This window comes from Gossypium hirsutum, chromosome D01 (assembly GCF_007990345.1).
Source record: "Gossypium hirsutum isolate 1008001.06 chromosome D01, Gossypium_hirsutum_v2.1, whole genome shotgun sequence".
Taxonomy (NCBI): Eukaryota; Viridiplantae; Streptophyta; class Magnoliopsida; order Malvales; family Malvaceae; genus Gossypium; species Gossypium hirsutum.
The window spans coordinates 54,456,232-54,474,848 of record NC_053437.1 but is presented as its reverse complement, the minus strand read 5'-3'; positions in this window follow the sequence as shown (position 1 = coordinate 54,474,848).

Here is an 18,617-nt window from a genome sequence, read left to right as displayed (position 1 = left end):
CATACAGGCATTATACAGAATCTCGTGTTTACTGTCTCGACCTACTTCACAAAATTTGTCATGATTTCTCCCTCATAGTCTTATACAGGGTTTCATGTATCGTGACCTACCATTTCGATTTACATATCATCGAAGGCTACACCATGAACATATTTACAAACATATAAATTCATGCCATGGGTCTTAATCACATGGTCTTACACACATTCATGTATCATGTTCTGCCTTTCTAGTCTCATCTTACAAGAGGTGATCGCCTCTAGAAATACGAACGTCCAAAGTGTGAATACTGCTATAAAATAGAGAGTTACGAGGCGGTATCCGCAAGTATACAGGTCGAGTTATAATATAGATTTTACAACAAAGTATGTGAGTACTTCGAGGATCATACCAAAATGAGCGAGTAATAAATCAATCTTAACCTAAACAATTAAAGATCTAAGTAATGCTTTAACTCAGTTATAGTACAAGAGTAAAATAATAAGCATTTTTATGGTTTGTAAAATAATGAAATAAAATGTCATAAAAAATTAAAACTACAAGAGATAGAGATAAATAAAGTAAATCAAATTTGAGGATGGGTGATCATAAAAAAATAAATTAAAACTTTCGTCTTGGGTTCCTGGTCAACCAACTAGTCGCTACCCTAGCAGGATCTTTTGATCTTCAACTAACAGGATGAGTCAGTAAGAACTACTTATCTTTCAACCTCGCAGTCTAGACTGGCTTGGGGTAAAAGGGTTCACAAATGAGCAATACCAATTTTGGGTTAATTCCCACCTTGATGGAATCCCAGGGTTTTTAGTCCTAGGGTTTGTTTCACATTCTTCCTTTTCCAAATAGTTGACTTGTTGAGTAACCCTACAATACAATTAAGATATCATGCCTCCACTCGCTAATCCTCCATAGAAGGTTTAGTTCCTCATGGCCTTCATAAATAACATAGAATGAATGCAAGAATTAATCATAGAAAATGGATTGAAATAGAGAGTTTAAGAAAGCCTGATTGATATTGATGAATAATGTGAATCCATGGAAGTTGATCTCCTTTACGATCAAACCTCTTGAAGAAAACAAATAACTAAAACTATGAAAACCTAAAGGAAGCAAGAAAACAAAACCTAAAGAGAAAATCTAAACTAACGAGGTGGTGTCTAAATGTGTGCCAAAAGAGCTTATTTATAGCCTTCAAGTAGCAGTTGTCCTTAACCTTAGGTTAGTTGACATTCCTGACCTTTAATTTTAATTGTGTAGACCAAAATGCCCCTACTTCGTGTTTTATTCTCATCACAGAGTTGATGTTGAGACACACCAGGACTTGTGTCGCAACAAAGCAACCAATCTACTCCTCTACAATTGTCTTCAGGGGTATGTCACGACACCTTCAGCCTGTGTCACGATAGTGAAAGCATTTTCTTACTTTCTTTATTTTGTTCTCTATGTTGCGACATCGGATCTTCCATGTTGCGACACAGCTTCCAAGATTGCCCCGAAATGCCTTCTAATGGTCTCCTACACACTCACGAAGTACGTTAGCTCTCCTTTAGGCCTTATTCGGCCCTTAAGGTCAATAAAATAATCAATTCGCACATTTTATTAGAGATGAGTAAAACTAAAGAAGTTTAACTAAAATATAATGAAAATGTTTGTATTCAATCTTCTTAAATGTAAAAACTAGTTTAATTTGCTACACCAAATTACGATAGATCAGGAGGCTACACGATGAATGGTTCCAAATCATTCCAAGCTGCCATGGGCCTCTACCTCATGCTCTTACACTCATTCTCAATCAGTGATATACCGGTCTGGTTAGAATTATAACTTCCCTACAAGAGGCTTCACAATTAGACATTTCTGATTACTTACTTACCCAAATGCAATCGTATTCCTAACAGGTATTCTTTTTGTATCACAACTATACCTACATTCTTACCAATCAGTATTATTCTCAACAGAACCTGAAATGTATCATCATAACACTTACTTCATCTTTACCATGATCATACATTTGTCGATTGCTACAGATATCACCATCCTATATATACAAATACTTCTACTTGAACAGTTTATACAAGAGAGTCAGGGTAGAGACTTACCTAATTCTCAATTACTGTAGTTTTAAGCTCCAAACCCAAAAATCTCTCTCGAACCAACAACAACCATTGGTTAGAAACTAAAATTTCACTGTTACAACTCTTATACATACAATTTACTCATCATCTCAATCATTGACAATCTCATGCAAAGCCTTGTACTTAAAGCTTTACTATTCATATAATTCTTACAACCTTATTCCCTCAGAACTTAACATGTAGAGCTGATATACTTACCTATGAATGGAATAACCACTTATTAAACACTGAATCATAATTTCCCAACTTAATAAGGAAGAGATACATTCTAACATATAGAAAGCATCAAAGAGCACCACTTAAAGAGAAAGAAAAGGAAGAAGAAGAAGAAGAAGAAGAAGAAGAAGAACCTCTTTCAGAACCCATCACACTTATATATATGACCCCACAAGCTTAGTGGATATTAACAAGTGCCACACGTTTCAAAATTTGCGTTCTTAATGGTCTACAGTATATGAGAGAAACATAAATAAGTACCTCGTATTCACAATTATCTGGCTAGGCTATCCAGTTGATTTCTATCTAGATTATTCATAATCTAACTATTACAGTACTCTAGACGAACAAGGCTTTTAATACCCATGGCGATAAATCAATCCATACTTACTCTTTCTCACTTAACATAAACATCTCTTTAAAATAGGAGAATATTGTGAAATAAAATCCTTACCTACTTATGTGGTGGTTACTATACGCCACAATAAGTCATTGGGCGGATTACATTTTGCCTGCAGACTATTTTACTACTATATGACAAAACCTTAAACCCGCGAGACCTAAGATATTACAAAAACTCTAGTTTTGTGTTTATCTTTTAAATACATTTTTTTAACAGTGACATGCTAGCTCTATATGATTTTCTGCTTTGTGAGCTCCTTATGATTTGCAAGCTTTGTGTTAAGTAAGCATTTTAACAAGATAATTGTAACAACCCATTTTCAGTTATGTCAGAAATAATGAATTTGTGATCAAAATTTTGACAAGCGAGCCAGTATTTTATCATTTATTTAATGTTTACCGAGATAGTATAAGGTCATATTGAAGTTTCATTAAGAAATTTCAAGGTTTAAATAGTTAATTAGGTAAAAAGGACTAAATAGTAAAAGATGCAAAAGTTGATGTTTAAAAGTTAAATGGGTCAAATAGCTATGAAAAGGTGAATTGATGGATCTAGATGGTAAATATACCATACATATTAATAGTGGAAAATATGGGCATGTTTTTGTTAATAATTAAGTTAATAACATAAGGGAAAAATAGTACTTAATTAATAAATTACATTTAAAAAAATTTTAAAAAAAGGAAGATATCATCTTCTAAAGCACTAGCACTGAAATTGGAAAGAGAAAAGCACCATTATTGTATTCTTTGGTTCGGCCAAGCTGGAACTCAATGCATGGTATGTAATTTTTCATTTGTTCCTAGTGATTTTTATGTTTTTAGGTTCGTATTATCTTAATCTAACTAAAATGAGGGTTAAATTGTGAAATTTTTAAAATTTTAGGACCTACTATGAATGAATTAAATGTGTTCTGAACTTGGTTGATAAATTATTAAGCTTGGTTGTTAAATAAAAGTATTTTTAGGTAATTTTTAGTAATTTTAATGTTTAAGGATTAAATTGATAAAGTAGAAAAACTCTTGAATTTTAGAGAAATTTTGATAAAAGTGGGCTGTAATGGACCCTAGGAGAAATCGGCTAGCATAGTTCTTCATTGATTGTGGTATTTGTGAGTTTTGGGTTTAGGGACTAAATTATTCAAAAGTTAAAATGTTTGGGTAATTTTGTAAAATAATGATGGAAAGGCTTAATTGTATAAATTTTCTTATTTAAGTTCAAAAATGGTATTCATTGAATGAAATTATTATTTAGATCAAGAAACACAAGAACCGAATTTAAATTGAGGAAAAACTAAAGTTTTGAACTAGTTGTCGACTCCGTTTTAGTAATCGTTTTAGCTGAGTTAAGTTCGTATACTGATTAAATTCATTAGTTGATGTATGGAAGGTAAGTTTAATAAATATTATGCTATGCATAGTTTAGATTAATAGTTTTTCACTATTTTAGTATCATGGATTAAATTATGATGTTAATAAAATGAATGTTATATTTGAAAAATATACATCTCATGGAAGTATGTTTGAAATGGTATAATGCAATGAAAATAAAGGATTTTATTATGTACAAAGGTCTCGTTTGAACCTTGTGAATACATAGGATACATATGACATGTCATTAGGGGTTTTACAGTTTCGGGTGCTGGTCTTGGATGTCCTACCGATGGTTGAGGTCCTACATTTATTGTAGGTTTTCTACAGCTCGTGTGGGTACCATCGTGTAGCTTAACATCTCGACCCACATCTAGTGTGAGTAGGCCCATTTCATAGCTCGTGTGAGCATATACAGTTACATGATACAATTACAGCTTCTGTGAGCATTTCCTGAGTATCTGATGATATTCTATTTGGTTCAATGAGTGATTAAGGTTTAATTCAAGCATGTATGCATATGAAAAGGTTATGATATTGTAAGATGAAATAGAAAAAACTTTATATAAGTAATTAAATTAAAAAAAATGTTTACAAGTTCTTAATGGATGAAACATGTATTTGAAATGGTTATTAAGAGATGTTACATGCTTAGATTGAATTTATATGCTCTTCTATACACCTACTAACCTTGTGAAGTGGTGTGTTTAGGAAAGGAAATTTTTCTCATGTTTTAATGAAATTATGATTAGTTTAATCGTTTTATGTTCTGTAAGTTTATGTTTTCTTTATACGAGCTTACTAAGCACTAGTTGCTTATATAGTTGTTTTATTTGTTTTGTAGATCATTTAAAAGCTCAATCGATTGGAATCTCATCGGAGTGCAATCACAGTATCCATCCATCATTTTGGTAGTTTTTGGTTACTTTGGCTAATGGTTATAAATGACATGTTATAAGGCTTGAATGTTATCTTGGCAACTTGGTTTGTTTTAAGTTGTGCCAAGCTTAATTGTGTCTTAATGTCCTTAGTTGATGGGTTGTAAATGATGGCATAAATATTTGGTGTTGGACACTTATGCATGCCTTTTTGAAAGTAGGTAATTTATGGTTGAATGGTATGTTTTTGAAATGACTATTTGGTATGTTTGACTTATGCTTAATGGGTGAACGTGAAATGTTGAATTGGATCAAATTTGATATGTGAATTGTGGTGCCTATTGATGGCATATTGGTTAGACATAGGATGGATGGTTTTTGGCATGATTTTGGTGTCCTTGAATGTGTTTTAATCATGTGATAGTATCTTAAAATGGTTTGGCTTGCTATGTAAGAAATGGTGTTTTAAATGTAACACCCCTGGCCGAATCTGGCGTGTCACATTGAGGTGTTTTTCGAAAACCATGTTTTCATTGAGAACCCTTTTTGAAATTTGAATTTTCTTGCCATTTAACACTTTGTACAAAACCTCAGTTTGCGTTTGTTTATTTCCTATCGTGGTTTAAAAAAACTATTCCCTTTTAAAAAGTTATTACCTTCAAAACCTTATTGTTGCAGAGGCTTAATTTAAAGTAAATGATTTATGAAAACGTGATATTTAAAAATTGAGTTGCGAAAACGTAGTGTTAGAAAATAGTTATTGTTTTGGAAAATTGTGTTCTACTTCTAGTAGATATAAATAAAAATCAAAGCAAATCCAAAATTTAAAATCCAGAAATTATAAAGGCCTTATAACAGAATTAAAAACCCAAAATATAAGATTCAAAAATAAAAAGTCTATGGCAGAGCATCAACGGTCGTGTGGCCACCTCTGAGTCTCTCGCGGCTCCGAAACGCCTAAGGATTGGGATTACCTTCACAGTTAGACAGAAGGGTGAGTTTGCAAAAACTCAATGTGTAATCCTTTATAATACAAACAGTCAGATATACAGTATGCAGAAACAGACTGGGCCTGAGCCCGTCACAGGCATAGTATCAGGTAAGCCTTAGCCCATTAACAAAACTAGATGGACCTAAGCCCATTACAGAATTAGTATCAGATGCAAATATTCAGACAGAAATCCAGCCCAATCCAACCAATACACCACCCGTATCAACCAGCACACCATGTGGGGATAAAATCGATGTGATAGCCTGAAATAGGGCTTAATCGGAACAGTGGTTTCATAACCACAAATCTGAAGTGAAATAGTTTAATTTTATAAATTTGTATTAATTACTAATTTATTGAAATATTGTGTGAAAATATGGATAGGAAATTTTAATGATTTAGTGCCTAAGTGAATTTTTAAGACTAAATTGAGAAAAAAATACAAAGTGTGTCTAATTAGTGATTAAATGACTTAATTGAATTATTGCGTTGAATTGGAAGTGTTTATGTAGCAAATAGATCATAAATTAGTGTTATGGACACATAAGGGTAATTCTAGAAAAATATCTAAGTAAATGGGTCAAGGGCATTTTTGTCAAAGTTGAATAAAAGACAAAATAAGATGAAAATAAGTGTTCATCTTCTTCAAAATTGGAGCTTGCTGCCAAAAATTCCATGTTACCATAGCTAGGGTTCTTGATTTTTCTAAGCTCAATTGTAAGTGATTTCTTGCCTCGTTTTTAATTATTTTCGTATTTGTATGCTTATTGAACCTTGAATTTCATGTTTCTACCATTTATTTTAAATGGAATTAAAGTTTAAAAATTGACCCATTCATGATATAGTTGTAATTTGATGAGTGATGTTAGATAATGAATGTTTGAAATGTTAATTACGAGTTTTACTAGATAAATTTTGATAAAAATGTTGAAAAAGAACTAAATTGTGAAAGATAGTGAAGTGTGCATAAAGTTGTGATTTTGTGAAATTGAGGGCTGTTATGAGCATGAAATATGATTTAGTGAGGTTTGAAATTTAAGAATTTAGTGAATTTTATTTTTACGAGTTTTGGGATAAAATTGTCATTTTTGAAAAGTTATGGGGAAAAATGTAAATTTGCCAAAATATTGTGTATGAATTGTATTTGAATGGAATGTTGATAAAATATATTAAATTGTGTTAATATAGATCAAGAAAGAAGAAATAGTGGAAGTGATCGGGGAAAAGAGAAGGTTATCGACTAATTTACAAAAATAGTCGTTTTGCATCCGAGGTAAGTTATATGTAAATAATAGTTATATTTTTATAAATTGTGAATTAATATTGAATGTGGAAGGAAAATTATTCATGAATTATTCAAGTGATAAAGTGTTTAAAATATAGTGTTAAGTGTAAATTCTCGGTTGAACTTAGGAATAGAAGTGGATACAAGTGACATGTCACTAGAGACCAGTGTTACAGTGTTACAGTGAGTCCCGGGTGCTGGGTGATCTAGCATGTGTTGCAGACACCTGACAGCTTGTGTGAGTAGGCCCGTGGACATTTCCAGTGTTATTGATCAGTGGTAGCTTCGGCTACATATCAGTGTGGCACTTATGTGCTAATTCTCTATGTATCCGTGTATATTCCGAGTGTTCAACGAGATTAATAATAAGTTAAAGTGAACATGAAATGAAGTGTTTATTCAGGTACATTTCAAAGAATGAGCATACGTGATAAAGGTTAAGTGTGTAAATGTATGTGCAAGTGAATTGGTAAGATTGTGCATGTGTAAGTGATTGAAATTGCTAAGAAAAGTATTGATTAGTTATATGTTAAAATTGTTAAATATTAAATGAGTACTTATTTTTTACATGTAACTTACTAATCTATTATTAGCTTACACCTTTCTTCCTTTTCTTTGTTTTATAGTGTTTTGAGCTTGCTCGAATTGGGGATCGTCGGAGCCTCGTATCACACTATCAACAGACATTTTAGTATTATATGATTTCAGAACGTTTAAAGTTATGGCATGTATAGAGACTTATTCATTTTGAGTATGTTCATATGATATGGCTAAAGATTAGCTATTGAAATGGTTAGTAAAGAATATGTTTTGGTGTTATGTATGCTTAAATGGTAACTAAAACAAAGAAACTATAAAAAAGTAAAAAAAAATTGCAAAGAAGTAGCTTTTGGGACAGCAACAGTGATGTGAATTTTAAAAATCACCAAAAATAGTAGAAATTAAATTAGAGAGTGAATGATATATATAATTAAAGCTTATCAAGTCTATTTTTAATGAAAGAAACGGTGTAGGAAAAGGAATTTAATATTTTGAGATATTTGAATTTTAGTGAAATAGGGCCAGAATGGTTTTTGAAGTCATCTGTTCTAACTTTATAAATTCATTAAAAATTGTACAGAAACAATTATGAGTCAAAATATATATGTATAGATTCTTTAGTGAGTCTATTTTCTATAGAAACAAGTAGAAACACCATATGAAATCTGTACGTTGAGATAATTGATTTTTAGTGAGTGGTGGTCAGAACCACCGGACAGTGAAATAGGGGAGACTTCAATGAATAAACTGTACTAGTTGGCTAAACAAAAAATTCTAAAAATTTTATGGTAATAATATATATAATTTTAGTTTTAGGTAAAATTTACGGTTTTAAATTTTGAGTTTGGTAACTCAAGTTATAATTAAATTAGTGACAGTCTCACAGGTGGACAGTTTTGTTGTGAATAGTGAAATTAATTCTAAAAGCAAGTTTTTATGCTCCAAACTAGTAAGTTAAGTTAGATAACGCCTCATGCTCGACTCCGGAAACGGTCTCGAGTAAGGGGTGTTACATTTAGTGGTATAAGAGCTACGGTTTAATCGATTCTCAAACTAACGTAGCGAGTGTAGTAGACTATCTATACATGCCATAATTGAATAATGATAGTGTGATGTTTCCTTTTATATAGTAATGGATCCTAATCGAGCTACAGCTCATGATGCTCAAAGTAATATGCCTGTTTCCGTGCAAGTGATGGCGCCAGTTGAAAGTCAACCCGAGAATCAGGGTCAAAGAGATGAGGCTCGGGAAGTTTTTCTCCATATGATGAGTAAGTTAAGTTAGATAACGCCTCATGCCCCATGAGCCCATTGGGCCTAGACGACCTATTTTAGCCCAACGAGGCCCATAATGGCCCAAGAGCACGAGAATGCTCGTGGTGGCCTCTATAGTCTAACACCATGTTTCGTGGGCTCAGGTTACCACACGAGCGTTCACACGCCAATGTGGCCTCAATCGTCGTATTTCTAGATTTTCGACTTTTTAACTTTTGTCGATTCACAGAAGAGACAGTGTGATTGTACACACTCTTTGGGCTTTACGAGAGTAATGATTTACGGTGTATAGATACAAACCTTTTCTAGAATAGTGTAGAAACCCCCGAATACCAAACCTGAGCCTTAATCGATCGGATGCCCTTATCCTTCTTAGACTACTAACCGAATCAATCACCCGCTTAATCGTGTATCTGCCTCTCCAAGGATTCAATTAAAAGATTGAAAACATCAAAAGATTTAGGAACCCAACACCAGAATAATCGGCTAACATCATACAATATTAACCCAAAAGATTACCTTAGCTTGCAAGATAAGAAAAAGGATTGACTACCACTGCGATCCTTGACAAACCCCTTCACCCCTTGTAATGATCTAAAAAACCCAAAAGTGCTACCACCATCATCAGGGAAGAAAAAGGGATTCGACCACGTGTGAACAACCAAAGGAAACATTTATTAAAAAAAAAAGCGCTTAGCATCTAACAACACAAGAAAGAATAAGAGCTTACCAAAAGTCTAGGTGACCTCCAAACCGCGACCAACCATAGCAAAAGAAGAACGGCTATCTAGCTCAAGGCTATGAGTCGAAGGGAAACAGAAAGAGAAACAATAATTCGACTTAGTATGAACAGAATATGGAAGAAGAAAAACTATTTGGCCCTAAAGAAACCGAGTAGAAAACAACAACAAAAGAGTGAAGAAGGGCTGAATTGGGTCGAGAGAAAATAGAAGCAGAGAGATGTTCAGTTCGACCAAAGTAGAATAAGAGAAAAAGACTTCAAAAGGAAATAATTAGAACAAGGCACTTGATGTCTAATGTTTCCGGCAGAGTGACCAAAAGCCAAACGAGAAATAATGTTGAAAGAAAAGAGGACCTGAATGGTCAAAAATGTGCCAAGATAAAAAAAATCCAAAAATACCAGAAGAGGTCGGCACCTACTCACTCTCACATTACCGAAATGAACCAAATAAGTTCCCCTAGCCAAATTTGCACATAGAAGTTGCACAATTCAGCTACAACACTCCTCTCCTCCAAATCCCTTAAAAATCTCTCCCTTATCCCTCATTGATATCCTCCATAACAACCTCCAAGACCCATTCAAACTCTCACCCAACAGAGTTTTAAACCACCCCAAACTCCTGCCGCCTCATGCTAGCAAAAAAAATATCATTTTTGCTTGCAATGAGATTCGAACCCAAGCCCCCCTCAATAGCTCAACACGCCACTTGCCTCCTTGCCACAAGCACTTTTTGTGTCACATTTTGTCTTTAATTAATTAAAAGGTCTAAAGGCCAAAGTTCAGGTTCCTTTAAAAGAAAAACCAAAATAAATTGCAAGAGCCAAGACTTGAAATCAAGCTCCCTTATAACCTTAATGACGCCACAACCACTAGACCACAAGCTTCCTTATGACATTTTTTTAACACAATAATTTAAAAGGTCTAAATCCAAGCATCCAGAGTTTTATCCACTTAAAACCAAAATTTTTGCTAAAGCTCATGTTTGGACCCAGGACTTTTCCAACTCCTCTCAGGACCCTTGACCACTAAAGTAGACATACTTTTGTGCACGGTTTCCTAACCATTCCCTAGCTCAAGGCCCAATATGTTTAGGCCCAAATTTCGCGGCATTACATGAAATGTTAGAGTATGCCCAAAGAACAATCATGAGATGATTGTAATACCATACTTATTTTACCTCATTTATTAATGTAAGGCATTGCCATTATTATTTCATGTTCTTTTTTGTGTATATAAATAAATTATTTTATAATAATGTCTTGAGAATAATATGATTATTCTTAAAAGGTCTTTAGTCGAGTATTATTGTGGGCTTGGACAACAATAATGCATTAAAACTAACGTGTAGTTTATTGATGACAAAGTGTTGTCATTGACATGGGATGTCAAAATCAATACATGAGTATGTGTGTTAGAGATCAACATATTGGACTAACCCACTATGAGTATGTTTCTTGGATTATTATGTAATAGTCACAACATTACTCATAGTGATTACTATGTATACGAACCTCAGACTTGAGATCATTATTATCCTAACATCATGAGTCATATATTTTGATACAGTCAAATGTTCACCGTAACTAGTTGTTCTATAAAGGCTGATGTTGGATATACCACAATCTATGTAGTGGGATATGGTTGATCAATATAGGATTTTTCCCTCCTATATAATGGGAGAAATATCTTAGGCCACTTGATTGAGTGAGACTTGAAATGCATTGCCATGGTCGAATAAGTTGATATGAGATATCATACTTATTTGTTTATCATAGTCTACTTAGGATATCAAAAAGCATTAGATGGACAATGCAAATGTGACTATTCCATGACTTGTGTACATTCTAAATATAAATGACAAAAGGATTTTAATACATGAAGGGTTAATTACAGAGAGGTTATGTCGAATCATGACTTCTTGTAACTTAGGTAGCAATGATGCATTGCTAGATGCCACTCATTGTTTGTAATATTAGAATTGTTCTAGTATTACTGCTAACATTACAAGAACCTACAAGGTCACACCCTATAGTTGAAACAAACAGAATCCAAACATAGTTGGTATTGTTTTTTGGCTGTCACATGAATTAAATTGATTATAGAATTAATTTAATTGGGCAGTTAAATATCGAACAAATTATATGTACAAGTATGTTGTACACATAATGAAAACATAGTTAAATTAATATATATATGAATTTGATTCGTACAAAATTTAAATAAATATAATTTACCATAATCCTTGTTATAATTATTGTAATTATAATTTACGATTGAATATTATTATAATTATTGTAATTGTAATTTTTTGGTCAAACATTATTATAATTATGGCAATTATAATTATTATATTTGGTTAATTATTATAATGAATCTTGATTCATATTAAGATATCAACTATTCCTGAATTAGGAAATATAGGGTTTTTAAGAAAAATCTTATATACCCAAAATATAGTGTATGAGGTTGACAAGTCGTCAATGAGTTTCTCTCTCTCAAAAAGTTTGAGAGAGTTCTTGTCGTTCGCTGTCACACCGAGTGGATTACGTAGAGGCCAAAACTTGTTGTAGTGGCTTCGAATCAACTTACAATTGCGTAATCAGTTTCACAATAGCTATATTTGATTTTCTAGATGATTAAAGGTAATCGTTCATACCCTTCTCACTCCAATTCATTCCTCTCACATGGATCCCTAGATGTGATCATCAGATTTATTTTTCCGTTGGCCATGAGGTGTACCGGTGTTCCAAAATGAAATGGATTGCATTAGGGGTTATTCAGGGAGGATAGGGCCTGGGACACGGGCTGTCAATGGCAGACAACCACACCACATGGGCGTGTGTCCTTTAAATATTAAGTGCTGGATGAACCACACAGTCACGTAGAGTTACACGGCTTGGCGACATGACTGTGTGACACAACTTTGAATGCACACACAGTCTGCGATATGACTATGTGACCCTATTTTGAATACCTATGTGGGCAGACACACGGGCTGGGACACGACCGTGTGTCCCATATTTTGAATTATACAGGGTTGGCCACACAACCATGTTTTCAAGCCATACAGTCTGGGCTATGTCACACGGCATGTGACCCCTGTTTTCAAAAATTATCAATTTTGCCAAAATTTTTTGTTTTGTTTCAGAATGTTCCCTGAACATTCCAAAACTATTTTTAAGGCCCTGTAGGCTCGGTTTAAGGCTTGTAAGTGTATTTTTACTTTAAATAAAATGTTTCTTGGAAGTTTATTATATTTGAATTATTTTTTCTATTTGAAGCTATATGTTTATAATTGTACTGTGACACTTCGTAACCTTAATCCGATGACGGAGACGGGTTAGGGGTGTTATAATTACATTATGAATCTGTTGGATATAATGTCATGTCATAGGATTGTGAATACCTACCTTTATATTTTATGTTTTAGGCATTGAGGGTCTGGGACAAGTTGGAGTGATCAGGGAATGTTGAGCTAAGCTCCAATCAATTGGACATGTTGGTGTGTTGGAGAGTGTTTAGCCTTGTGCTACACTTATGTGACATGTTAAGGACTCATTGAGTCACACTAAGGCGTTATAAGGAGATCTGCTTATCAAATAGGAACAAACAAGTGAATAAGATTGTGTTTTTAAAGTCTTATGTTTTACTAAGCTATTTAATTGTAAGCATCTACGAACCAGACTTCGCACAAGTATTTCGTACCCTATTCGCAATTCAGAAACCATGCCTATGTTTCTGCTTAACTTATTTTTTGTATTGTAATGTGGTTATTCTTTTCTATTTATTCACTGAGTTCGCATGAACTCACATAGTCCTTCCTAAACATTGCAGATAACTAGATTGCAAACTAAGTAGGCAAGTGATCCTAGGAGCATAAACTCTAGAAGGGTAGAACAAGTGAACCCTGGATTAAAGGCAATGTGAGGTTTTGTTTGGGCTTAGAGATATCATATTGATGACCTCGCCACTTGTGTTAAGACTTAGTTATTTTCTTATGTTTATCTTTAACTTTTATTTGCCAACCAATATCATTCTATAAACACCTATGTATTTCAAGTATAAGATTTTAATCCAAATTTGATTAATGTTTTCTTGATTGAAGAGTTCATAATTAAGCACTAATTTCTAAACCTTGAGTACGCTAAAGGCAATAGCATAAATGTTTAAATTTTACAAACTTATAGAGTTCACTAAGGTTGTTACGGAGTCACAAGGGTTGAACTTTACTAGAGTGTGAGCCCCAGCGATCAGCAAACTACTATGTGTGAACGCATAATGTTTTTTGAATATGGAAACCTAGCGAACTGAGTTCGCATAATTCTCAGCTCATAAAGTTAACTCGTGAGACCTACCCTGTTTAGATAACTTACCCCATTGAGAGACTTTGAATGTGCGAGCTATGTAGGGGTACGAACCCCTATGTTAGATAGATGAATTGTTGTAGTGCATTGTATTGCAAAAGCTTAGAATACGCATGCTATTAGTTCCCTTCTATATAATCTTATATACTTCCAGGAAAAAATTGTTAAGCCAAAGCATACAAAGTAGGTTTGTTTAATTCTACCGCTGCGAACCATAAAACCTGCGAAGTAAGTTCGCGAGCTTGGGTTGTTTTACAATTTGTGCATACTTTACTTCTATATATATATGTGTTCCCTTAACCTACTATTTAAGTGAAACTCGACAAGTATGCGAACCATTATATGAGTTGTTCCTTTAAAGATTTTATGAAAAGTACTTTATGACAATTCATTGCAACTGAAAACTTAAACATGTTACACGCTTTATACTTTGATGTGGTGGAGGATAAGTTGGGTTTTAATGGAGAGTCACTTAGGTGGCTAATGTGGCATTCAATAGCTCAGGTTCGATGGTTGGACTAAGTACGGGGTGTTATATTTACCAATTCAGTGTCTACTCTATCCTAAGTATTGCATACAACATTCATTGCACACACAAGCCATTCTTATCCATTCATTAATGCATAACCTATATAGAACAAGACCAAGACATGACATATATACATAAACATTCATGTTCACATGACTACAAACATAACCAAAATACTATTAGAATAAACATGTACCATTCCAAACCACCATTTGCATAAATACATATGAAATCGAAACACCAATTTGCATGCCACTTATAACCTAACCCAAAATGATTAAAAATCTACCGAGTTGATAAATTGATAGTGTGAGCTCCGACTTGACTTCCAACCAACAACAACTTTTGACGATCTACAAGAAACCAAACAGAATAAACGTAAGCAACACAGTAAGTTCAAACAAAATCTTAACATATCTTACCTAAGCTTAATATGACATAACCATTGAAAATTCAATTTATACATTTAAGAATCATGATTTTCATTAATGGCCTATTCAAACCACAAACAAACAAGATTAGTTCTTTCACATAACAAACATATATCATTGCCATACATGTAAACATATTCAAATCAACAACTTTGTAAACATATTCAAATCAACAACTTGGTACATATATTAATAATTACTTGTAACAAATTATACCACCATATTCAACTCAAATAACTATTTCCCATTTCATTTGTTCATTTACCATTTAAAATATCGAGTTTTCACCCGATGAACCACAATGAAATAACATTGGATAAAAGGGATAAGAATGCTCAGATTGGGTTGGGAAGATAGGCTACACGATACTGATCACACGAGCTATGAAGAATTTGTAACAAATGCAAGATCTTAGCCGTCAATAAGGCATCCAAGACTAGCACTTGAAACGGTAATAACCCTAATAACATGTCATTTGTATCCTAGCTTGTAACAACCATTTTTCAGTGGTGTTGGAAGCAGTGGTTTCAGGACCACAATTCATCAATGGAAGATTAGCTAGCATTTGACTAAGCATTGTTCTCACTTGTATGGTATATGTTCAAGCCCCGTTTTTAATGATTTTTATGTTTTGAGTTTGTTTAGCTTAATTTAACTAGCCCGAAGGTTAATTTGCAAAACTTTTAAAGGTTAAAGGACTTGCCATAGATGTTTTTGAATAGGTTTTGATGTTAGTTGATGAATTATTTATCTTTGTTGTAAAATAAGCATGTTTTGTTAAGTGATTTTTGTTGAATTATGGAAATAGGAATTAAATTGTTAAAAGTATAATCTATGGGTTTTGTTGTGAAATGTGAGTAAAAATGGGTTGTGTGAAGGTCCCTTGTAATCTTTGTTAATATGAATTTAGGTTAAAATATGTTATATTCAAGTTATAAGCTTAAGGACTAAATTGTGAAAAGTCAAAGTATTAGGGGCAATTTAGTAATTTTGTGTAAATATGAATTATGGATTAACTTGAATTCTAGAAGTAATTAATTGAATGAAATTATTTATTTAGATCAAGATAAACCACAATCAAACTTAAATTGGGGAAAAGCCAAAGCTTCAAAGTAACTTGACTTTACTACTACGACTTTAGTAGCGAGGTAAGTTCGTATGAACTGTGATCGTTTTAATGTTAGCTAAATTGAATGTGTACTATGTTGTTTTAATGTAAATGAATCTATATAAATGTATTCATGTTATGATGAAGTGATGGATAACGAATCCCGATTGAACCTTAAGAATTCTTAGGATACGAATGACATGTCATGAAGGATTTCATGTTTCGGGTGCTGGTCTTAAATGTCCTACCAACGGTTGAGGTCCTGTACTTGTTGTGGATTCTCCACAGCTCGTGTGAGCAGCATCGTGTAGCTTACATTCCGATCCATATCTCGTGTGACCAGGCCTATTTCACAGCTCGTGTAAGCATTGATGTAATTAGATGGTTACGACTATATGTAAAGGCACACTAGGTGTGAGCTTTCTCGAGTATCCGGTGTAATTCTAAATGGTTCAACAGGTAAGAAAAGGAATGGAATAGTAAGTAAGTTAATGGAAATGTTCATGAATTTATGAAAACGTTGATGCATATGTAATGTAACTTATGAAATCTACTTATGATATAAATGAGCTTATATATGATGTTGATGAACCTAGTAACATGTGAGCTTGATGATGCTTAAATAGGCTTATACTAAGTTCATGGCATTGATAATGGTTTATGCTTAATCTATGAATTGTGTTATTGATGTGGTGAGTTATGTTTAAGTTTATACGAGCTTACTAAGCATTCGTTGCTAACAGAACTATTTTCTTTTGTTTTATAGATTATCAGAAGCTCGATTGGCTGGAAGCTCATCGGAGACTATCACACTATCCAACAACCATTTCAGTAGTTCTTGAGTATTTTAGCCAAGGTTAATAATGGCATGTATAGGATCTTTGTAATGGTATTTCTTGAATGTGCAATGGATGTTTTGGTATGTATATGCTTTGAAGTTTATGTTTGGTTTGCTGACCATTAACACCTCACCAAGTTATGTGATTTTGGTAACTTTTAAGTGCTTGTATATAAGGTCCTTGTTTGTATGTTTGGAATTGCTTGTAAATGGTCATATGTGATATCCCTTGGTAAGTAATTGAACTAGGTTTTTGTGCTTGGAATATTGCAATATTGGCATGTTTTGGTTAATGATATTTTGGTACAATTATGGTGCCTTTGAATGGCATATTGGTTGGATGAATTAGGGTGTTTGAATTGGCATATTTATATGTGTTTGATTGATGTTTAAATCCCTTGAATGCGTGCCCAAATTGTATAGATAATCAAGTATGAATTGGACTTGAAATGGCTTGATTTTAGGTAAAATTTTGGATTCACATGACCTGGGACACAGGCTATCACACTGTCATGGGACACACACGGCCTGGCGACACGACCATATGTCATTTGAGAGCTTCTTAATGTTTCAAGTCAGTGAGTTACACGGCATAGCACACGGCCTGGCACACGGGCGTGTGGGGAACTCAATGAGTTACACGGGTGAAGACACGGGTTGGGACACAATTGTGTGTCCCTTGTTCAAAATTTACATAGCTGGGCTTTTTCACACGGCTTGGCTACACAGCCGTGTTACCCCTGTTTTCCAATTTTTGCAAACTTTTCTTAAAATTTTTGTTTTGTTTCAAATTAGTCTCGAATTACTTCTATGAAATTTTTAGGGCCTCAAAGGCTCAATTTAGGAGCAACGTGCCTGTGATTGAATGGATTATATTATGTTTAATTTATTTAAATGTTAAGATGTTAAATGTTTTTTGATTGTTCCGTAATGCTCTGTAACCTTAATTTGGTGATAGAGACGGATTAAGGGTGTTACATTTAGTGGTAGAAGATCTACAGTTTAGTCAGTTCTTAGACTGAACATAGCATGTACAGAGTCTAAAAATACATGTCATTATATAACTTGTGATAGTGTGCTATCTCTTGACTCAAATTGAAATATATTTTCATATAGATAAGATGTCATCCAATTGAGTTGATTCCAATGATGTAGAAAGTAATGCACAAGCCTTCGTTCACGGAGCAGCTAGTAGTAGGCCTGTAGCTAAAGACTAGGAAAGTGAGGCGAAAGAAGCCTTCTTCCAAATGATGTCTAAGTGGTTCTTTAAGTTCGTAAGAAAGAACTCGATGGTTCAATGACCTCCACCCCTCTCGTACTCCAACCTGTCCCTGTTATTTCTCAAGGTTTGGAACAAGTACGTATGAACAAGCTTCTAATTGATAAAGTACGTAAATATAGGGCTAAAGAGTTTCATGGTACAGCTAAAGATGATCCTAAAAAAGCCAAGTTTTGGTTAGAAAAAAATGTGAGGGCTTTTCATGAATTATCTTGTACAACTTTTGAAAGTTTAAA